Genomic DNA, 21,938 nt, shown 5'->3' on the forward strand with positions numbered 1-21,938 from the left:
AGAGGCACAACAGTTGTTGATGAAAACAAGACCCATCACAGGTTGAAGCTTTGCTAATCTGACAACTGAAATTCTCAAGTTATGATCTTGGAAATTCTGTAGAGGTTGTTCTTTATGACTAGACTCCACCACTAAGCCCATTCCCCGTGCTGTTATAGCATTTACAGTCTGACCTGCAGTAATAGAGATCACAAAAATCGCAAAATCTTTTTCTGTTATATATTACTCTATTATTACTCTCACCACCATCTACAGTACTGCTACAAGAGGAGACTAAGCTTTGTAAATAATACAGATAACAACACAAACAGAAATAAAATAAAATCAACACCATACTCCATATTGTCAGATAAATCAGATAAATCCATCTCCAGCTATATTTGCCACAGTTAACACTCTTCAGGGACCACTTAAGTACAATATCCCAGAACTGTAAACGATTTACTATCTGTTGGACACTTCTTCATAAATGGAATATGTTTTTCTTGATAAAGACAGATACAGAAAAATACGTATGACTTCTATCTCTGTAATAATTTCGTGATAAAGGGTTTATCTGTGAAGCAGGATTCTTAATGTTCTTGTACTTTGTATTATTTTCCCATTGTCACACGGAAAGAATCTGAAATATGTGCCATTGTAGCAGAGTGAAAGGAGACTGTTAACCTGATGTGACCCCCCCACCCCCCCAATAAATCTTAGTAAACCCATTAGAACATCAATAGCTTGAAACCTGAAAGATATTAAACCTTTACAATTAAGGAAACGATTCATTACTGATTTAGGGGTAAAATTAGGGGTGAAATTTGGAGTGATTTATCTTTGCATTAAAGAGAGAATAACACCGGACACTTTCTGCTGCATGACAAACTTTGCGGCATGAACACGTGTGAACTACAGACCTCTCAATTCAGATATCCATAACGATGCTTTACTGTTTAATGAGACTTATGTGTAGCAAAAAAGATACCATCATAATTGTACTTACTAAATGACTTATTTCCTTGCATAGACCAGGATGAGCTAATAAGGAGAGCTTATTTTAAACTGAAATAGTGAGGAATTGATTTACAAGTCAATCTGAAAGGGCACCAATACAAAGACAAATGGATTAAAAGGGCAGATGTGACCACGTATTGTCACTTTTGAGGTACAGTATTTATTTTTAAAATTTGGCTAAGAATTCTAATAGAAACAAAACAATGTAAATGAAAAATAATTAGTGCCTTGCACAGTTTCACATTTTTGTTGCTTCCAGAAATGACTTTTTGAAATAGTAATTAATCATTTTTAGATATACAACATACTCCCCACATTCAAACAAAGTAAATCGATAATTATATGTGAAATATGTAATATGCGTACTATAAAAAATAGCAAAGGGTTTGCTTGATTCCTTTTCCACAGCACATCTAAATTAATTTAGGTGCACGAAAAACCGTAATGAGCTACACAATTAGATGACTCTATCTGTGTGTAAAAATAGTCGTTTTGTGATTTCAGAATAAAGACAGTCTCTGTGAGGTTCCTTGGTCGAATAATGAATTTAAAGTCTTAATAATAAAGACTCAGGCACTGTTTAAAGCAAGTCAGTGGTGAAGTTATTTAAAAGCACAAATGGAATTGAAAGACAATATCAAAGTCCCTGAATATCCTTCTGAGCAGTCTACTCCATCATCAATAAATAGAATGTGCATCCTTAGAGCTTGTTAGGAATGAAGGAAAAATGAGTAAAGCAAATTAAATGCAGATAATAGAGGAAAACCTAGTCTGCTAAACAGGGTGATAATTCATCTTTCAGTAGGGCAAAACAAAACAAGAAAGTGAGCATCCTTCAATGGCTTGAATTGTATTGAGGAAAAGCTTGAGAACTGCTGTGGATAAGAGATTCCATGAGCAAATTGAAAGAGATTCAACACATTTGTGGAGAAGAATGGGCACAAACTGCACCAAGCCAGCATGCAAAGTCGGTAGATATTTGTTAAAAAGACATGTGGCTGTAATTGCTCACAAACATGCTTCTATCAAATGCTGCGTTCACGAGTCTGAATACTTATTCTACATATTTCAAGGTTTTTTTCTCTTTGCTGTGTTGCTGACACTTAATGTTAAGAAGCTGTCAGTCTGAGCATTCTTAAAATATTAAGTTTAAAACATGTAATTTCACTAAATGGTTCACAATTGAAAGGATCTGAATATTTTTGCCTGACACTGCAGTATTAACAGAAAGAAGAAAAAATAATTGTTGCATTTTAACAATGTATTACTAGAGGCACAGATATAGTTTATGCTACATTAAAACAAATTAAGGTCTAGAAAATATTTGCCTAAATGGGTGAAATGGATCAATAAATGGATCATATCAGGATTAAATTGTTTTAGAAAACAATGAGAGTGCTATGGTGGTAAATACTGGCATTCAAGAGGACTTTGCCACTATTCAGATTTGGGTTTACACTTGGCAAATTAAATGTAATGTAGATAAATGCAATACATTACATGCAGATAGCAAGAGTGTGCAGTACATTTTAAATAATAGGTGATATTGATCTAGGAAAATCAATGTATGAGAATAATCTAAGAGTTCATGTAATAGTACCACTTTCATCATTTTGACACTGCAGAGAAGTACACAGTAAAAAGGCCAAGAAAAATGTCTGAATTTATAACAAAGTAATGTTATAATATACAATACACAAGTGAGTTCTCCTTTAGGGTGCGGTATTCAGTTTTGGTCACTTCAAAACAGAAGAGATGTTGTAGCATGTTTCCTGGTCTGATAGGAATATAATACTTGGACAAATTAAGTGAACAGTCTTTTATGTTTGTAAAAGATGGTTAATATGTAACTTGGTCCGGGGTTCAAAATCCTGAAATTTTTTGATAAACCTACGTATTTCACAGGACATCCTCTTTCTGTTTCATAGCATTGCACAAAAAAAAAACAAATGTTTTTTTCTCAAGACACATTTTTATCTCCTGTTTTACCTGAAAAATAATATATATATATAATATATATATAATATATATATATAAAAACACAATGCTTGTGTACATTAAAAACATACAGATAGAAATAACAGTGTTTTGTATCACTATTCAGTGGATTTACTGAGCCCACAAAAATTGTTTCTGTGCTTTTGAGCTTTTTAAGTTTTCAGAATATTCATTCACTTGAAGAATTCAAATAATTTATTTTCTTTCCAATATTGGTATCTATTTTATGACTCCTACACTGTAATACCTCTCTCATAACTTCTGCAAAGCTCAAAATTCCATCCCTAGCTGAATGCTCTACCATAGAGAATACCACCACTTTAAGGATTCTGAGTCAAAAAACAGCTGCTAACTAAGGAAGTGCAATAACATTACCACAGCAGACCCAAGTGTGACTTATACAAGCACTGTACTCCTATTTCGCTGACAGAATAAACAGATGCGAGCATGCAGTGCACTTAAGGGTGCAATAACAAATGTCTCCCAGTTGTAAACACCTATAGTCACATGTTATTTTCAGCTTTCATATACACAGCATGCATTCCCTGATTAAGATAAAATAGAAACAAACTATTTACTTCCACCTATGTGTATTACTTTTGTATTTTTTAATTTCTTCTTAGTCTGTTCTTATCAAACAAAATCTGTTTGAAATTGCTGTCAAAGTGCAATACCTTTGAAATAAATATTTATACAAACACAAGGAATTTCTGTGTAAAAGATGGCCTGAACTACACGTACAGTATGAGACTTTTTGGATTGCATAACTTTCAGAGACCCAGCTATCTGACATACATCTGTTACCTGTAGCAATATTTAGTGTCTGGGATCTGCTGCCAAAACCCCACAGGGGCTCAAACAAAATCAATCTAATGCAAGAGAGGCAGACATGGCCTCTTTCCAGAAGGTGAGAAAGGATATGAAGGTACTGCATTCATTTGTGGGTATTTTGTGAGGGCAAAATAACATCAATGAAGAAGAAAATAAGATCATGTGGTGTTCCTTAGAAATGCCCAGTGTGCAAGATGTGATACTGTAGTCAGTCAGAGTGAGAGGGAGGAAATTAAAAATATGCATTAAAATCTCCACTAGTGGTTTTATGACCCAATGGGATCTGTTTAGTCCTACAAACAAAGTTTGAACATATACTGAGTGCTGCTTGCTGCCTCCACTGGACTGGACAACTGCATATCCTGTGAGCCAGACTGGAATATATAATGCACAGGAAGAACCCACTTCCTACAGTATTACAATAACTACATTCCTTGTTGTGTGGCTGATATTGTTGGGGGGGGGGGGGGATATCTACTTGCCTTTAGGTCAATCTCATCTCATGCTCTTTTTCCCTTAGTCTCACACATTGAATTCTGAACATGGACTGCAATACCCACCCCTCACTATTTCCAAGGGGCTTTAGCTGATCCTGACAAAATCCTACTGCCCACCACGCGGCATACTCAGGAAAATAGTCATAAAAATATTAAGAACTGGTGCAGCAACAGAAATCCAAGCTTCTTGATTACAGCTTGACAAGTCCAAAATCTGTCCAGTTTCTTTTGATCTACTACTACTGCTTATGCCTATCAAAGCACATCTGTGGAATTTGCTGGGGGAAATTATCTTCACTAACCAGGAACGTTTTCACTGTTTCTTTTTTAATTTAAGACAGTTTTGATCTTGGACATGCCTTATTCTGGATGTTATGGCCACTCTTGTGATCTCAGTAATACATACAATTTCATTTCAAAAACAAGACCATTTCACCAACATAATGTATGTACTTGGTCTTGGGAGAAGAATGGAAAAAGAATATTCATGTAGTAGAGATAGAAAGTCAGGAGGATAAGATGCTTCAATTGAAGGCAGACCCCCATCATAACAACAGGGTTTACCAGAGGTAAAAGAGCAAGTGGGACGATCCGGTTAGATTTGTAACAAAAACATCCTTGTGCTGTTTCCAGATCTGCACGGTGGGATTGGAAATCCATTCACTGAATCTATGGAGACCACTCACAAGCTCCAAGTATTTATTTTCAGGGTTCTTTATTACACACTGAAAAAGTATTTGGAAATTAAACAAGCATTCTGGTTGAGGGATCTAGGTTGCATTTTTACCTGAATTCCAGGTTTTGTCCAGAAGAGATGTGTGTTTTAAGGAAAGAAGAAATCACTGTGAGGCCAGCATCCAGAACTGTTTACTTTACTCTATGGTGCTCATAGTTCTCTATGCTAGCAAGCACCAGCTGTTTAATCTAAAATCTAAAAAGAGGAGGTGGTCAATACACATGAAAGTCTTTCTACAGTATATCAGATTGGATTTAAGAAAACATTCTTTCTCAAGGTTTTTAATGGTTTTGGTGGTATTTCATTTTCTGATAAGATTACATCTTCGTATGTAAATAACATCAGACCTGCTGTAGGTGTACTAATTTTTTGTTTACTTCTGTTTTTTGAGACACATTTCCTTGTTGTGACTTTTAATTCCGAGGGGTGGTGTCAGTTTAGTGGTTTTGTGCTATGCCAGATATCGCAAGCTGAGGCCTCACTGACTGCATCTTTCTGCTACATTTATTTTTTTCATCAGAAGTAACACCTGATTCCCTTACATTTCTTTTGCTACTGCTTATGTTTATATACAAAGTCTGTTTCTGATTATGTCAGATGTCTAGAAGATTTTATAGCAGTCTGGAAGAGGTTTATTTTCCCTTTTATTGGTGAGGGTTATTGACTAAGGCAAACAACAGTTCATCTGCATATGTGTTTCTCTTTTTTTCTTACTAAGAGATGTGTTTTTGTTACAGCATCTGTTGATTGAATAATAAGGATGGGGGGACATGAAGTACTTTTGCTTTGAGCCATGATGCCATGCGTGTTGCCTATTCTGCAAGGGCAGAGATTTGGAGTTAGCTTACCGTTCCTAGTTAGGGACTTCTCTGTGCCCTTGAGGTGTGTTTTCTGAGGGGCTTCCTGTTTTTGGTGTGGTTTGGGATGTGGTTCCTTTAGCAGTAGATATGTATAATTAATTTACTGTATTCAAGACATAATTTATTCCTCCATGATACTGGGTTTACTCTCTAATGCCCATGACTAATGAGTTGGTGGAATTCCCCTACTGAAAAGTGATAGCTATTTGGATATGCAGTAGTCTTTGCTAAGGGGAATCATAACACATACAGTATCGCCATGATGCAAGAGTCCCATGTGAAATAAAATATTTGTACATTTATTATATTATTACACATTTATTACACAACTGGCCTTGGCATGAGTGTCTGTGTCTGTGTGAGCCTTGTGATGGACAAGTGTTCTGTCCCGCTTGACCTTACTTTGTGCCCATTGCTTGCTGGGATAGACTCCAGCTCCCCCATGACCCTGAATTCGCTGAGGTGGTTGGAAAATGAATGGATGGTTTTGCTATCCATCCATTAGGGATACTGTTTGTTTTTAGCTTTTTAATTTACTCACTTGTGGAATATTTTTTTACATGGAAAGTTGAAGTCTTCTTTAAAAATACTTATTGTTTTGCATATACAGGTAAATTAATAATTTCATTATATAACAGTGAATTGTAATCCACATCTGCAGTACTTACCTACTTATGTCCATGGACACATTTAGCCAATTTCCATCTGGAATTTCTTCCCCCTTAAACATTTGTTATATCTCTGCAGCAGAAAATAGCAGGAGCCTGGTTCAAATTGAAGCTAACCCCCTTGGCTCTGAGTGTGAACAGTCAAATTTCTTATATTTCTTAATGTGTCCACTCAGCAGACAAACATATGAAAAAATGTTTTTAATTCTATGCATGTAAAAAGGCCTGGGAATGATTTGAAAACCTAGGTGACTACTAGCTTCTGGGACAAATTGACTGGGACTGGAATGAAATTTCATGCCTATAATAAAAAATCATGAAAATATTGAAAATAAGCAATTGCTATAAAAACCTTAAGACACTGCTAGAGAGCTTTTATCTGCTGTTATGCAATGAAAAAAACCTCAGAGTTGCCTTCTGGTGTGAAAAAAAGGAGCACTTGTTACGATCCCTGCCTCCCAGCAACGGAGGAGGCAGAAGTAGGCGTAGCCCCTATCCATCAGTTCACCTATCAGTTTTCCTATTCACCACCACGCCCCCGTCTCATCCTACTTAAACACCTGTCCTTCCCTACCTCGTTGCTCAGTATTGGTTTTCCCTTTCGAGCTTCCTGGTTGCGCTACTTCTACCCTGTGTTCGTCTTGGCTTTCGGTTTGCGGTTTTTCCCTTTGGACTTCGGCTTTTCGGATCTCGGTTTGGCTTGGTTTCTTTCACTCTGTTTCGGATCACTGGCTACCCCTGGATTATTGGATTGCTCTACTGACTACGACTTCGGATCACGCTTCGGCTTCGGTACTCGTTCCCTTTCGGATATCTGGCTTCCCCTGGACTCTCGGCTCGTTCCTACGATTACGGCTTGCTTTCGGATTACGGCTTGGCTTTGTTTGCTCCTGCAAGTGGGTTCACTCACTGGTTCGGTCCCTCGTACCGAATCCCTAACAGCACTGATAAGAGAATGATAAATAACTGATTGATTACCCCTTCTGAGTCAATGATTGACAGCTAAAAGGCAGGTGGAATACAGCCTGAAGCTTCTAGAGGACGTCTTACCCCCTAAGGGCTCTGAATGGCTGAAAATACAATGAATGACGGCACTTTTTACCAATCAGATCGCCTTATTTCTCTCGGTCCTGCTTCAAACATTTACTACTATTTACTACAAAGGCAACAACGGTCAGTAGCCTCCAGGCCTGGATATTAACTAGTCTGGGTTCCTTTGGATATGTATCATGCTTCAGAATAAGGTAAAAACATGGGATATATATATATTTATTTGCTGGTTTTTGCTTTTGTGGTTTTGTTGGTAAAAATGTATGAAATTGACATGCTGTGCTGGCCGGGTGGCCGGGTGTTTTTATTGGGGTTCTGCTAGTTCATTAATTTATTTGTTTATTGCACAATTGTGTTACATCTGTAGAAACACTTTATGGTTTTGTTGTGATGATATTGGAGAATACTTGCATGTAAGAAAATCCGTGGAGTGGTTTGAAAAAAACGTTGTTTATCTTGCGTTTATCTTTACAAAAAAAAAGTGGAGGCTGAGGAGACGGGCGTGGTCGTCGGCGACCACGACCCGGACTAAGTGGGTAAGTAGTGAACACTACACCTTTGAAATGTTTTTAATGAATTTGATCCATACTGATTCAGATCTTTGATCACTCTGCTTACAGACGAGTCCCAGGAGAACAGCCGTCAGGCACAAACATGTGCTCTTTATTTATAGTGCAGCAATACAAAACAAACAAAAGTTGAGCTTATTTTTTAGTTCTAGCTGACTAATATCTTCAGTCCCCTCTCTATTATAGTAATAACCAGGTAGCTAATCTGCTTACCAGCTTCAGAAAACAAACTCAATTTAAAAATTCAAACTCGCGTCACACAGACTCCATTGTTACACAAGGGATCCTTCAGCTTCTCACAGAAGATCTGCACGTGCACATGCACTTGGTTCTCAACCCAACACCCTCACAAGTGCTATACCTCCATCTCTTCTATCTTTCCTGTCTCTCAGGAACAGAGCATATCTACTAATGTTAAATTCCTGTCCCTGAGTTTCTGTTAGCCAGGTTTCTGTGATTCAAATAACATCAGAATTACTTGCTGTTGTGGTAGTTTCTATCCCATCTAATATGTTTCTTATACTCCTAGCATTTAGGTACTGTTTATGTCCTTTATTACCTGATCATTAATTTTGTTTTTCTCTCTGATTCTTTGTTTTTGGTTTTTCTTTGGATTCTCTCCCCTGCCATTCTAGTTTAAGTGTTCTGTATCTTGTTTGATACGTTTTGAGCCATGGAGACCAGTACCCACCTCACTGAGGCCTAATCCACTGCATCTGTGCAGATGGCCTTTTTGCATGTTTTTTGCATGTTTAATACCATTGTTAAGATTGATCCTGGCTGACCTAAGTTCTGATTTATTGCCCGATTTGAATGCTGCATCCCTTGCTTTGATTAGGGTGCGAACCTCACTGTTCATCCATGGTTTCTGGTTAGGAAAGGTTCTTATTTCTTTTGGGAGAGTGACATCGTCAGCGCATTTCCTGATGTAGCTAGTGACTGACGATGCATATTCCTGTATGTCGGTGTATGATCCCTGTGTGGCTGCCTCTTTAAACACATTCCAGTCAGTGCATTCAAAACAGTCCTGCAGGACCGATTCAGCTCCTTCAGGCCACACTTTCACTGTCCGGAGCGCTGGTTTCACGCGCCTGCAATGCCTTTCTTTTCCTGCAATGCCGATTTGCAAAGTACTTCAATGGTCATCAGTGGTCTAAGAGTAGATGTACTGTACTTAGAATGGATAATGATCATATCCCAAAAACTACCTTAATATGGACACCATCAGGCAAAAGAAAACCAGGGACGCCAAAAACTACTTGGTTCAGACTACTTGGTAGCCAAGATGAATCTTTCCTGGGCAGAGGCATAACAAGCCGCCAAGGATAGGAAATATTGGGAAAAGCTCATTGTAGTTTATGTACCACTTGGGATAAAGAAGACTCACTAGCTAATGGGCATCTATCAGTAAAACAAAAGGCATTTTATTTTTAGGTTAGAGAAAATCACTAGCTAAAACAACTCCTATCCGGCAAATCTTTTTTACCAAAATGTCAACTTCATCTGGTTTCGTTCTTCTCCTTCCAAGCATTCTCTCTGCTGGTCAGCTTTCTGTTCATTATACTCCCTTCCCTTTGACTGTGTCCTGTTGTTTTCTCAGTGCTTTCTTTGCCTTATACTGTATTCTTCTTGTTTGATTTATTTAACTATTCAGGCCACTGCGTGCCTGACAGTGATGCATGTTTTTGTGGGATAAACAGAATCTATTTAAACTGTTGCCATCCTTTTTCTTCTTATTTTATCTTTATCGTGTTCCTTTCTACTCCTCTTGAGCTCTGTCCCAATTCTTAAAAGTCTGCTTTTCAGACATTGTCAAACTCTGTCCTGGACACTCTCCACACTTAGAGTGTGTTTCAAAGCATGCCATATTATAATCAAACTTCTCTGCTATCTCTTCCTCCCCCATCTTGACTATTTCATAGCACTAAATTGATACTAACATGCCCTCTAGTAGATGTACTCTCACACTGAGCAAGAGAGCAGTCATTAGACATACCTACTCTTTCGGTTTTAACTGCTAATATTCATACTTGCTTTTTCCCAGTCTATGTGATAAAAATTAAAATCTCCCATGAGAAACTCTTCTTTTCTTATACTGTATATACGTCCCAGATTTCAGTATGTAAGAAGGCATTATAACTCATGTCTGAATTTTGTGGTCTGTAGCATACTCCTAACTCTGCCTTTTGAATGTTTTTGTCAATTTAATCCTTATAGGTTCCAAGGTCCTTGATTTATCTAGGTCAGTTTCCTGTGCCCGAATGTTATTTTTGATGTACTGCCACTCCCCCTATCCAATCTTCTCCTGTCTTTTCAGAATGCTGTGTATCCTCTAATTTTGTGAATCGCAAAGTATAAACTTTGGTGGAAGAAAATGTTGAATTGTTACTGTAAGTGTCATTTTTTTCTAAAATACAAAATGAATATAAATTGGTTCACATTAATTATACAGTTTTGGTGGATGTAAAACAGCTTGGAAGGTGACCTCAGGTAACTTGTCATGCACTGATAATTTATCACTAGGCAAATTTCCCTTGGCTGAATTACTAATAGTCTGTGCTACTACTCTAAAGCTATTAATATTATTGTGTATAATATTAATATGCAATGCCGATGAAAGCTCTATCTTTCATGTATGAATATTGACAAGGTCCTTGATTAATGGGGAATTGACAGGTTCCCCTGTGAATTTCTCTGTGAATTTTGACCTTTCCCAAATGCAAAAAACTCTGATGGTGTTTATACATCCCGTGAATAGACAATTTTGGCATGAAGTGAACTATGCCATTTCCTTTCTTTTTGTTGTAGATTCAAAAAGCTGTCACTGTAGGGACATTTAGTTAACAATATTTATTCAGTTTTGTGCAGATCTATTTAGTAATGAAACAGTGAAATGAACAAGCACTTTAATGTGTTTCCAGATCTTTCTTTTTTTATATAAGAATGGGAAGAGACAAAATGAAGTGAATGTAGATCTGTGGTGTTCTGTTTCTTTTGTGGATTGAAGAACCTCATCAAGTAAGTTCCTGAATAATGTATGTAATTCAGTTTCTGTGAAGCTGTCATGATAATTTAATAACTCATCGATGCAGATTATTAAGAAAATATTAAGGAAAATTAAGACTGTCTGGAAAATTTTTCTACTGCTAATTCTTATAACTAATTTGCTGTAATTAAAATATGAAAACGTGTCCTCACTGCGGTTTGCCAATTTGGGAACTCTAGGCAATTGGCCAATAGTTTATTAATTCAAGGATCAGCTCCAAACATTACTGGTCCTGGTTATTATTTTGAAAAATAGAATGTTCCAGACACCCAACACACTATGTGTAAAAAAGGCTCCCGCTCTCAGTAATAAAGGCATTTCCCCCTTCATTTTCATTTGTACTTTGTTTCATTGCCAAATGTAAAACAGATACAATGTTTAAATCCCACTCCTTTTGATTGTTTAAGATATGAGGTAATGGAGCATCATATAATTTGAACGGTGCATGATTCTGTAATGCGAGAACTGAACATTTAGGGAATTTTGCTTTTGAATTCTTATGATTTTTTTTTTACATTGGTAATACATTTTGAAAATAAGGATATATTTTTAGGGTGGTATGGTGTCACAGGGGTTGACATTGCTGCCTCACAGTACTGGGGCTCTGCGTTCATTTCCTGGGGTTCTCTCAGTGTGGGAGTTTGTACGGTATTGTAACGAACAGTTCTTTCCGGACCCTATGCGGACGACACAATCCGACGAAGTGGGGGAACACTGGGGAAACGTCATGCAGGAAAACAGGGCTGAAGACAGGGGGGCGTGTCCAAGGTGCGCTGGTGCACGGGGGAGGTGTGGCCGAGGCGAACAATCCCAAAGAATAATCCATAGAGTATCCAAAACACGAAGGTAAGTCCAAAACCAGGAGATCCATCAGAACTCGGAATTAAAAACCACGAAGGCCGGGTCGGAACCGGCGGACGGGAAACAGGAACGGGAACGGAGGTTAAAACCTTAACGGGACCAGGCGCTTCCTGGTCCCGGACTCGCACGATATGGAAATCAGATGCAGAGCCCGGAAGAGCGTCAGCGCCTGGCTTTTAAGGTGGGCAGTGAATGGGAAACAGGTGCAGAGAATGAAGTCTTTAGTGAAAGGGCTGGAGCACCCTTAAGGAGGGGGGACTATAGTCGTGACAGTACGCCCCTCCTTTTCAGGGCGGCTCCGAAGCCCTAAGAAAAAAAAGGGAGAAAAAAAAAACCGATGGAATCCAGGCTGCCAGGGTGCCGTCCGCGGGGTCCAGGTGTTGGCTCTGCATTCTGTAACGAACAGTTCTTTCCGGACCCTATGCGGACGACACAATCCGACGAAGTGGGGGAACACTGGGGAAACGTCATGCAGGAAAACAGGGCTGAAGACAGGGGGGCGTGTCCAAGGTGCGCTGGTGCACGGGGGAGGTGTGGCCGAGGCGAACAATCCCAAAGAATAATCCATAGAGTATCCAAAACACGAAGGTAAGTCCAAAACCAGGAGATCCATCAGAACTCGGAATTAAAAACCACGAAGGCCGGGTCGGAACCGGCGGACGGGAAACAGGAACGGGAACGGAGGTTAAAACCTTAACGGGACCAGGCGCTTCCTGGTCCCGGACTCGCACGATATGGAAATCAGATGCAGAGCCCGGAAGAGCGTCAGCGCCTGGCTTTTAAGGTGGGCAGTGAATGGGAAACAGGTGCAGAGAATGAAGTCTTTAGTGAAAGGGCTGGAGCACCCTTAAGGAGGGGGGACTATAGTCGTGACAGGTATGTTCTCCCTGTGTTTGTGTGGATTTCCTTTGGTTGCTCTAGCTTCCTGCCACACTCCAAAGACATACCGGTAGGTTAATTGGTTCTTGTATAAGTGTGCATGTCTGTGTCTGTCTGTGTCCTGTGACGAGCTGGCGTACTGTGTCACAGGTATACTGTACACTGCCAGGATACGCTCTGCAATGGGTTAGAGTTAAGATGGATGGGTCAATTTTTAAATGTCATAACCTTTACGGGATTAACTTTCATATGAGTTAATGTTAAACATATGAATCACACCCATTGTTAAACATTTTGTAAATGTTTACAGCTTTTTGTACTATGGAAGATGAAATCAAGCTTCAACATTAAGCTGAACTATTTGGTCTTCCAATGAGATCATAACACCACCTGTGTGAAAAGGATGGTGTAGGATAATTAACTTGTAGTGCATAAGAAACTAAAACTATGTACTGTAGTATCTAAAGCAGCTTTTTCTGTAATGTTCATCTATGTTTCCTGCAGTGCATTAAACTCTGAACGAATTAGTTCCGCAATATGTTTTTGCAGTTTCCTGCTTTTGTGCTTTTTTTTAGAATACCAAATACATGCACTATGAATCACAAAGACCCTCAGGCAAAGACTGAGGAGACTAAGTCTTTCTTGATGTACTGTAGGTTCAATACCGCACATTAGAATTACTCATGATGTCCCAAGTTGGCAAGAGTGAAAGTAGGGCAGCACAGCTGTGGAGGTGGAAGGGCTGCAGGCTGACAAGCAGACGGAGAACAACCTTTCCCTGCCAATATCTTATAATCATGTTTAATTTGATCCTCACTGTTTCCTGACCTATCACAAAAACGTATTTTCTGACCTTAAATTCTCATTCTCAACACGTTAGTTTTGTTGAGTCATGTGATTGAACACATTTCAGCATTTGACATATTATAAAATTGTCCATACTTTAAATATCTGTTTTGGTTTTATGTGGTATGTTGTATATCTTAAAAGTTGGTTTTTGTAAGTGACTTCTGGCTTAATAGCAGGGTAACATAGGATGTGCAATTGCACAAGGAAAGTTATGCAGAAAAGAGACATGAGAATTGTACAAGCAGCAAAAAACATTCCATGCCAGGAATTACTATTGGCATACATTACACATTTCACTGGAATAAATTTATGTAATAAAATGCATTTATTGGATTTTAGTACCAATTTGCAACTTATTTTTCTCCATGAGTGTAACTTTAAGTTACAATTACACCACAAAAAGGCTTATAAATCACATGGGGACTCTAAGGTAAAAGCAACACTTTTTGAAACATATCAACCCACTTCACTCTGCCCTGCAATTTATCAACTTCTGTTTTCTGCAATGTAACTGCTGCAGCACAACTACACTTATAGCCTGTATGATTACAATGGGTAGTATGTTATCAGGACAATATTTTCATAAAGGGAATCCTGAGTTAACCACATACCTGGGAAAAGATAAGTATACCTTTGCAGATGACAGATACCTTCATTTAAATAGCTGGTTTCTAAAATGACTAGTCGTTGAAAGAAGCATGTGATTAAATTGAGTCTTACATAAACTTTCCTCACACCTGGGCAGTTTAAGTCTTGAGAAGCACATGTCTGCAATCCAAGCCAATCTAACAGTCCAGTTCTCTGTTCAAGTCAGTCCTGACTTCCTATGTCCTCAGACCTTTTTAATAAATTGTTCAACAGGGATCTGGCTTTCACACTTTAGCATTAACAAATGATTCATGCTTAATCAAAAGCTATTGGCTACTCTGTCCATTTACAAATCCAGAATTGTCTGTCCTCACTTTTCAGGTTTGTTGTTTATACAGTATGTTAAACTGTTGATTTGTTAATTTATTTTTGAAGCATCGTATTGATACCTGTTAATTTAATCTATGTGGTATAATGCTGTTCCATTTTTACTGTATATTTTCTGTGCTTGTCGGATGTGCTGCTGAAATCCAGCTGAAAGAAAGGAACTGATTTATTTCCAAGGTATCCAAATGGAAATATTTAGAAGTCTTAGGCTCCAGATTTCAAAACTTCATCCTTTTGTTTATTTTGTGATGAGACTACAAAACAAAAAAAAATAGAGTTTCCAAGCCAGCTGACTCTTAGCAAACAATTCAGTTTGTTTCTGGTGCCGAGGGAGGTACACTGTGTCTGTGTGCCTTTTGAGTTTGAGGTAAAGCTTTATGTTGGCCTGCCGTATGATTATGAATTCATATAGTTTTGTGTGGTCATAAAAATGGTATGATATGGCATGATATATAACATTCAAGTAAATCTATTGATATTGTTTGGTACGGTATATTACGTTTAAAGAGTATGAGTAAAGCCATGTTTTGATTATTACAAACAGGCATACTACTTATTGATTTGACCGAAAAGATAATGTATGTTTAACGTGCTGTTTAATTTAATTTTGATGAAGTTTTGAAGTTGAAGTTTTGATTCAGTGGTGTACCTTCGGATTACATTACTAAGCATTTATAGCACTTGCTCTCCAAAAGTTTGATTGTCTCAAGGTGCGTTTTAAATATTCCTAAATCTTCCTATATTCCTAATACTCTTAATAAAATTCCTAATATTCCTTTATTTGTTCTTCATCTTCCTCTTTAGTAAATGTGCAGCTTGCTTTGCCCTTGACTAGATGGATTTAGTCATGGACACTTGTAGGCTCGTAGCAACAGAGTGCCATTCCCTAGACAGTGGTGAACGTGCCAAAGACTGGCTCTCCTGCTGTGGGGAAATTCTACTCTATCCAGGCTTCAATGGCTTGATGTCACTTCTGCGGCATGGGCAGTGCCACTGAGCCACTGAGCTGTTACACCAGCTCACCCCAAGCAGGGCAAGCAAAGCAGCTTTTTCTGGCCTATCATGGTCACAGGGTACTGTTTAGTTGCTCATTTAATTTTTTACATTTTTGTGTTTGAAAAGGCATAATTCCAAGTTGAATTCCCATTTTTATCATATAGTAAATGCGTTAGGATTATTTTAACAGAAGGTAAATGAATGAAGAAATGAAGGATTTCTACAGCGTACACTGTACATGAAATACAACAATCTATTAAAAAAACTGTTTTTTGTGTTTAAAAAATGAAGAAAGGGTGCGAGAATGGTCTAGTATGATTTGCATATTCAAAATCTTTTTCAAACGACAGGTGTTTTATTTTCCAGCATTTGTCAGTTATACTACTATTATAAAGTGGAACAGCTCATTTAAATTGATCGTCTTTTTGCATTGGTTTGAAGGCAAGCTCTGTCTGTCTCTGGGGAAAAAGTCATTGGCATTCTTTTAGGAACTTCAAGCCCATTTCCATTTATCCATCTGCCACACATCTTTTCAAATGAAGTATTATTACTAACAGATCCCGGACTCTCTTCGCTTTCTTGAGCATTAAGCAGATTTATGGCATGAAAGGGCAGCTACAGGCCCCAGTGAAAATGTAAAACTGTTTCTCTTTTCCCTGGAACCAAAACATCATTCTGGCAATCTCCATCAGTAATAGGAAGAAAACACTGGTTTTTCCTGTGTCAGCTGTTTCAGTCTCTAATTGTTAACGTCAGCCTTGCCTCATAGAATCATGACCCTGGAAATGCAGGTCACCATGGAAATTGCAAAAGCTGACTAGCCCACCATGACCTCTGGCACATCTCCTGCATAGTAGCTTACTGTAGGTCTGGGTCTTACAAAAAAGCATATAAAATATTAATCAATACAAGAAGCCCTATGGCACCTTTCTGTTTCATTATTTCCAGTTTGTTTATTATTTCAATATTTAAAGCTCACAAGGAAATATTTACTAGCTAAACACAATTTCTCTTGGAAAGTTATAGATGGGATTTCAGGATGAAAAAAGAAAAACTACTGTGGACAAAATATATTTTTACTCATCCTATTAAAAATAATTACAAATATGGCAGCCACAATAACCAGATGCCAAATGAAGGCAAACTTTCTAAAATATTTTCCTCATTTTAAATCAAAATGAGTGGATTGCAACTGGATTAATGTTGTTCATGTTTACTTCAGGTACTTCATTAACCTCATACTGTTTACAGTATGTATGAGATTAATATACATGATGTATATTATATTGACCTTATTTACTGTATATATGTAAAATGTTAATTTGTTACATGTTTATTGGTTGGTCATTACAAATTATAAATCTTATCTTAAGACAAAATTTAGAGTTATTTAAATTACATGATGGGATAATCCTAAATAAGAGATAACACTGAAAGAACTTGAAGAAAGATGTGAAGACGGGGGTTTGATTTTAATCCTTTCTGTAGGGGGTTTAGACTTCTAAGTCACAAGCTGGGGTTTATGGCAGGAAAGGGGGTTAACTGATAAGGATTGCAGATGCAAGCTAGGAACCCCCCTGGGTGTAATGTTAAACTGACCATTTGTCCAGAACATCGTAAACTGGCCAAATACCATGAACCCCCCTCTTTACCATCAGACCGAGTGACGTCAGAAAAGGAGAAGAAAACACTATATAACCCAAACGTTTGTACCAGTACGTTGAACAATACTTCGGTTTTGTTGTTTCTTGCGGGAAACAAGACTTCAGCTTTATTGTTCCTTGCATGCAATAAACTCATCTGTTTTACTTCATCTCGGGATCAAGAACCTGGAGCTGCAGACATTTTAGTAAGATTCTCTTTTTAAAATAAAAAAAACCTTGTTATATTCAAGTCAGACTTTTGAAGGTTTGATTGTACTATAGACATAGTCATGGTACAGTAGGCCCTATTTAAGAAATCTGTGAAGTAACATTTGAGTAACACAATAATTCAGATGTTGACTACTGTATGTGATGACCTATGCTGTGTTTCATACATTATTTTTTACTTTTTGAAAGTATTAAAGTATTTAATGCATATAAAATAAATCCTTACATAAGGAATATTGAAAGGTAATGCTAAAAGTTGTCTACAACAACTTAACACCAGTAATGATCTGGCAAGCTACAAACTGCTGTGTGATTTTCAGGAAATTGGAAAAACATTAAGGAGTGTTTAAATAATGTTTCAATGGCTATGAGGTGCGAAAAATCAAGAGGTGGACAATGCATGAACTACAGAAGGACAATGACAAGCAGATTCAGTGTAGATTGAAGAGTGCCTACAGGATATAGATTAATCAGGTGGCAATGACGCACCAGTAGCAGAATCCAGACATGAACAGGTACTATCACCTCCAAAATCACTTGCACTCTTGATAAAGCTGAGCAAAAAATGCTGTATAAAATACACAACACACATTATGAGCTATATTGTTATTTTGTGACGTTAAATACATACTTTATTATTGATTCACAGATCGTAAAAAAATTAATTGTATTTCCAGAACCATTAAGTGCCATTTACTGGCACTCATGTTTTCAGTACTTTATGCACCCTCCACGCAAGGATAACAGCACTCAGCCTTGTTCTAGGAGATTTTATTAGATTAGAGAAGACATTAGGAGAGATTGTATACCATTCCTCCATACAGAATCTCTCCATTACCCTAAGATCCTTAGGCCAGTGCTTATGGACTGTCCTCTTCAAAGGGGTTCAAATCTGGAGGCCAAGATGGCCGTTGCAAAATGTTGATTTTGTGGACAAAAAAACACTTCTTTCAGGATTTTGATGTGTGCTTGGAGTCATTGTCTTCCCGGAAGATTCACTTGGGGTCATGTTTGAGCCTTCTGGTAGATTCCATAATGCCAACAAGGACCGCAGGGCAAGTGGAAGCAAAACAGCCCCAAAACACCAAAGATCCACCAATGACATATTTTACAGAAGCTATGGTGTTCCTTACTGCATACACATCTGTCTTCCAACATTGCTGTGTGCGTGACCGAAGAGCTCTATTTTTGTTTCATCAGGCTATAGCACCTGGTTCCAGGCAGAGTGCCAATATCGTTTAACAAACTCCTGACGTTTACGCATGCTGGTTGCTGTCAGTAATGGTATTTTTTGACAGACTTTCTAAATAGCCTATTGGCACATACAGTACATTACAGTAGGTGGGATATTGTAGATTTAGAGTCTTAGTAACCCCAAGATGCAATATGTTCTGTAATTCTCCAGCTGTGGCCCTTGGGTTTTTCTTTGTCTCCTCCATCCTTATTTACAGTATTTCTACCCAGCTCTGTATAAAAGATTGTAATGATTTCTCGACCTGGATAAGCTGAAGTAGCTTCCTCAAGCTTAGCTTTTCCTATGTTGCATGTACAGTATTGTTTGTTTTTGGCTACCTGCATGTAATATTCTGTTTTTCTCTCCATTAAACATCATACATGCGTTTGCCCAGTCTTGAAATGCCTTTAATGATTTGGATTCCCTTTGAAACTATACAATATTTTCTAATTTTCTTATCATCTGCCAATGCCATTAGTTCTAGAATTGTCTATAAATTATAGGAAGAGCGGTGGTCCTAATACAGGTCTGTGTGGTACTCCACTGATTACATCTCCCAAACTGAAGCATTCACCCCTCATCTGTACTAAAAAATGGTGTTTGCATTGGTTTTTTTTTTCTGAAAGCTATAAACTGAGAAGCATTTATCCGTAAAATATACCAAACATTTAAAACATGTCAAATAAACTGTATGACTTCCTTTAAAAAACTGACATTACAGTATACCAAGTTTATGATAAATGTTAAGAGTATAGAGTTCTGTGCTCACTGCACCTTTTAGTGCAGTGTTCCTGTGGTCCCCCTGACTTTACATGGATAGAAGCACCCCTCCATCCCCCAAGATTGCATTATGTTTCATACTGGGAATTGTAATTTTTCCATTTAGAATAATATACTGTACATACACCTGCGTGTACAGTAAGAGTTTTTGGTGACCATGACACTTATTGTCTTTCTTGCATTTGAGGTTACATTTTCAAGGATGTTTTTAAGTTTCATCTCCAGGTGAAATCTAGGTCAGATGCACAATATCTGGAAGATGTAGTAGTTCAGGTGGATAACTGCGTCAGCGTGCACAGGCTGCAAAGGAACAAGAAATAGGTTTATTCTATGCTGAAAAAAAGAAGAAAGAAAACACAACGTTTCGGCCGTGGAGCCTTCTTCAGGTGTCTGGAAGATCTGGATATCTGGAAGATGGTTATCTAATACTGGACACATGTGTAAATACATGGAATCTGTCAGTGTCTAAACCAGTTAATTGCTTCAGGAAGGACTTGGGTAAGAGTTAAATAGTTGATGCTTATCTCTTTACAGCTCTTGCAGAAAAGGACCTGCACTGACATGCTGTCCAGTTTGTTCTTTCCAGGGACTGTAAATTATTAACCTCAGAACTGAACATGTGTAGGCAAAGGGTGGATGGGTGAAGTCATAAACATGGAAAGAAATCTGATTCATTAATGAAGTGTACAACAACTTTGAAGTAAAAGCACAACTATTTCCAAAGTGAACCGACATTTTGAGTTTACTTTTCCATTTTTTCTTTTGCCAATTTATAGCAGGATTGCCTTGTAGAAGGCTGAGAATGTCAACACAAAATCTGTTGTTTGGTGAAGAAGGTACCATTAATAAAGACTGTTGTTGTTGTTATGGCTGTTGCTGTGTCCAAAAAAACACACCGTATCCACACCAATGTAAAATACATCTTTGTTTAGATTGCTGATACAGTAGGTCCATCTTCTACCCCGACATTCTTTCTTCTGTCAACAAATATTTATAACGGTTTGATGTCACTCAGGCACCAGAGAATCACAGATTAGAAAATTCAGCAGTTTTCACAGTGCATACAAGGATGAACAGTCTTTAAACACTGTAACAAGTTACAAAATGTTTAAATATATTGTTCTAGCCTTTTATGTTATTTAGTCAGATGTATACAGAGTATTGGAGTAAGTGGGGCTCTACAAATCAACAAAGGTAATACACAAGCCTTTTGGAACAATGTTATTTGGAAAGATGAATCAAAGGCAGAAATCTTTGGCCTCAATCTCTGATTTGGTGAAGAAATACAGTGTTTGCCAAAATCCTGACACTGCTTTTGAACAGAAAAACCTCCTACCAGCTACAGTATTAAGCATGGTGGTGGGATTGTGATGGTTTCGGAGCTGCTTTGCTGCCTTAGGACCTAGACAGCTTGCCTTTATTGACACGACCATGAATTCTGTTTTGCATTGGAAGATTATAGAGGAGAATATCAGTGACCTGAAGCTGGTCCAAACATAGATCTTGCAGCCTGATAATAAATCTAACAGTCAAGCAGATCTACAAAAATGGCTGAAGAAGAAGAAATTTGACTTTTTACAATGACCTAGTCAAAGTCTGGATCTAAACCCCATGAAGAAAGTGTCCTAGGCCTTGAAGCTAGCTGTCCATGCAAGGTATCCTTATAACTTTTAGGTTTCAAATATGCGACATATGAGAAAATGCTGAAGGGTTCACAAACTTCTTCACAGCACTTTAGATAGGGAAGAGCCAAGGGCCTAAAATGAATCCCTGTGGTATACCGCTGCTTACATGTTCAGAGGTATACACCCTAGATGTAGCAGATGAGTAGTAGAATGGTTAACAATGTGTGGAAGATGTACTCAATGTTAATCATTACAATTTGAGAATTAACATTTGATGACCTTATCAAACTTTTTCTTGACATTTAATTACGTCAGATTGTATGCTTATCAAGCCTCCCTGTTGCCTTTTCAATTCTCATATGTTAACCAGTACGTTGTTTTTCTACATCAGCTGGAAAGAAGTGGGCCTTGGCTGGCAGCTGATCTGGTGCACAAATGACCAGTAGGAGTGGAGTTTGTCGCTGCTGTGAGGATGGTTAGCTCTGATCCAGTTGCAGACTGGAGTTTAAATATCAGGGAGCGTGCCTCTGTGGGCTTGATTAAATTGCTACTTCATGTGGCGTTGACATTTTTGGACAGTGAAGGGAACAGTTGGAACAAAAGGTCATTCTGCA

Source organism: Lepisosteus platostomus, chromosome 3 (assembly GCF_059453375.1).
Source record: "Lepisosteus platostomus isolate fLepPlt1 chromosome 3, fLepPlt1.hap1, whole genome shotgun sequence".
Classification (NCBI taxonomy): Eukaryota; Metazoa; Chordata; class Actinopteri; order Semionotiformes; family Lepisosteidae; genus Lepisosteus; species Lepisosteus platostomus.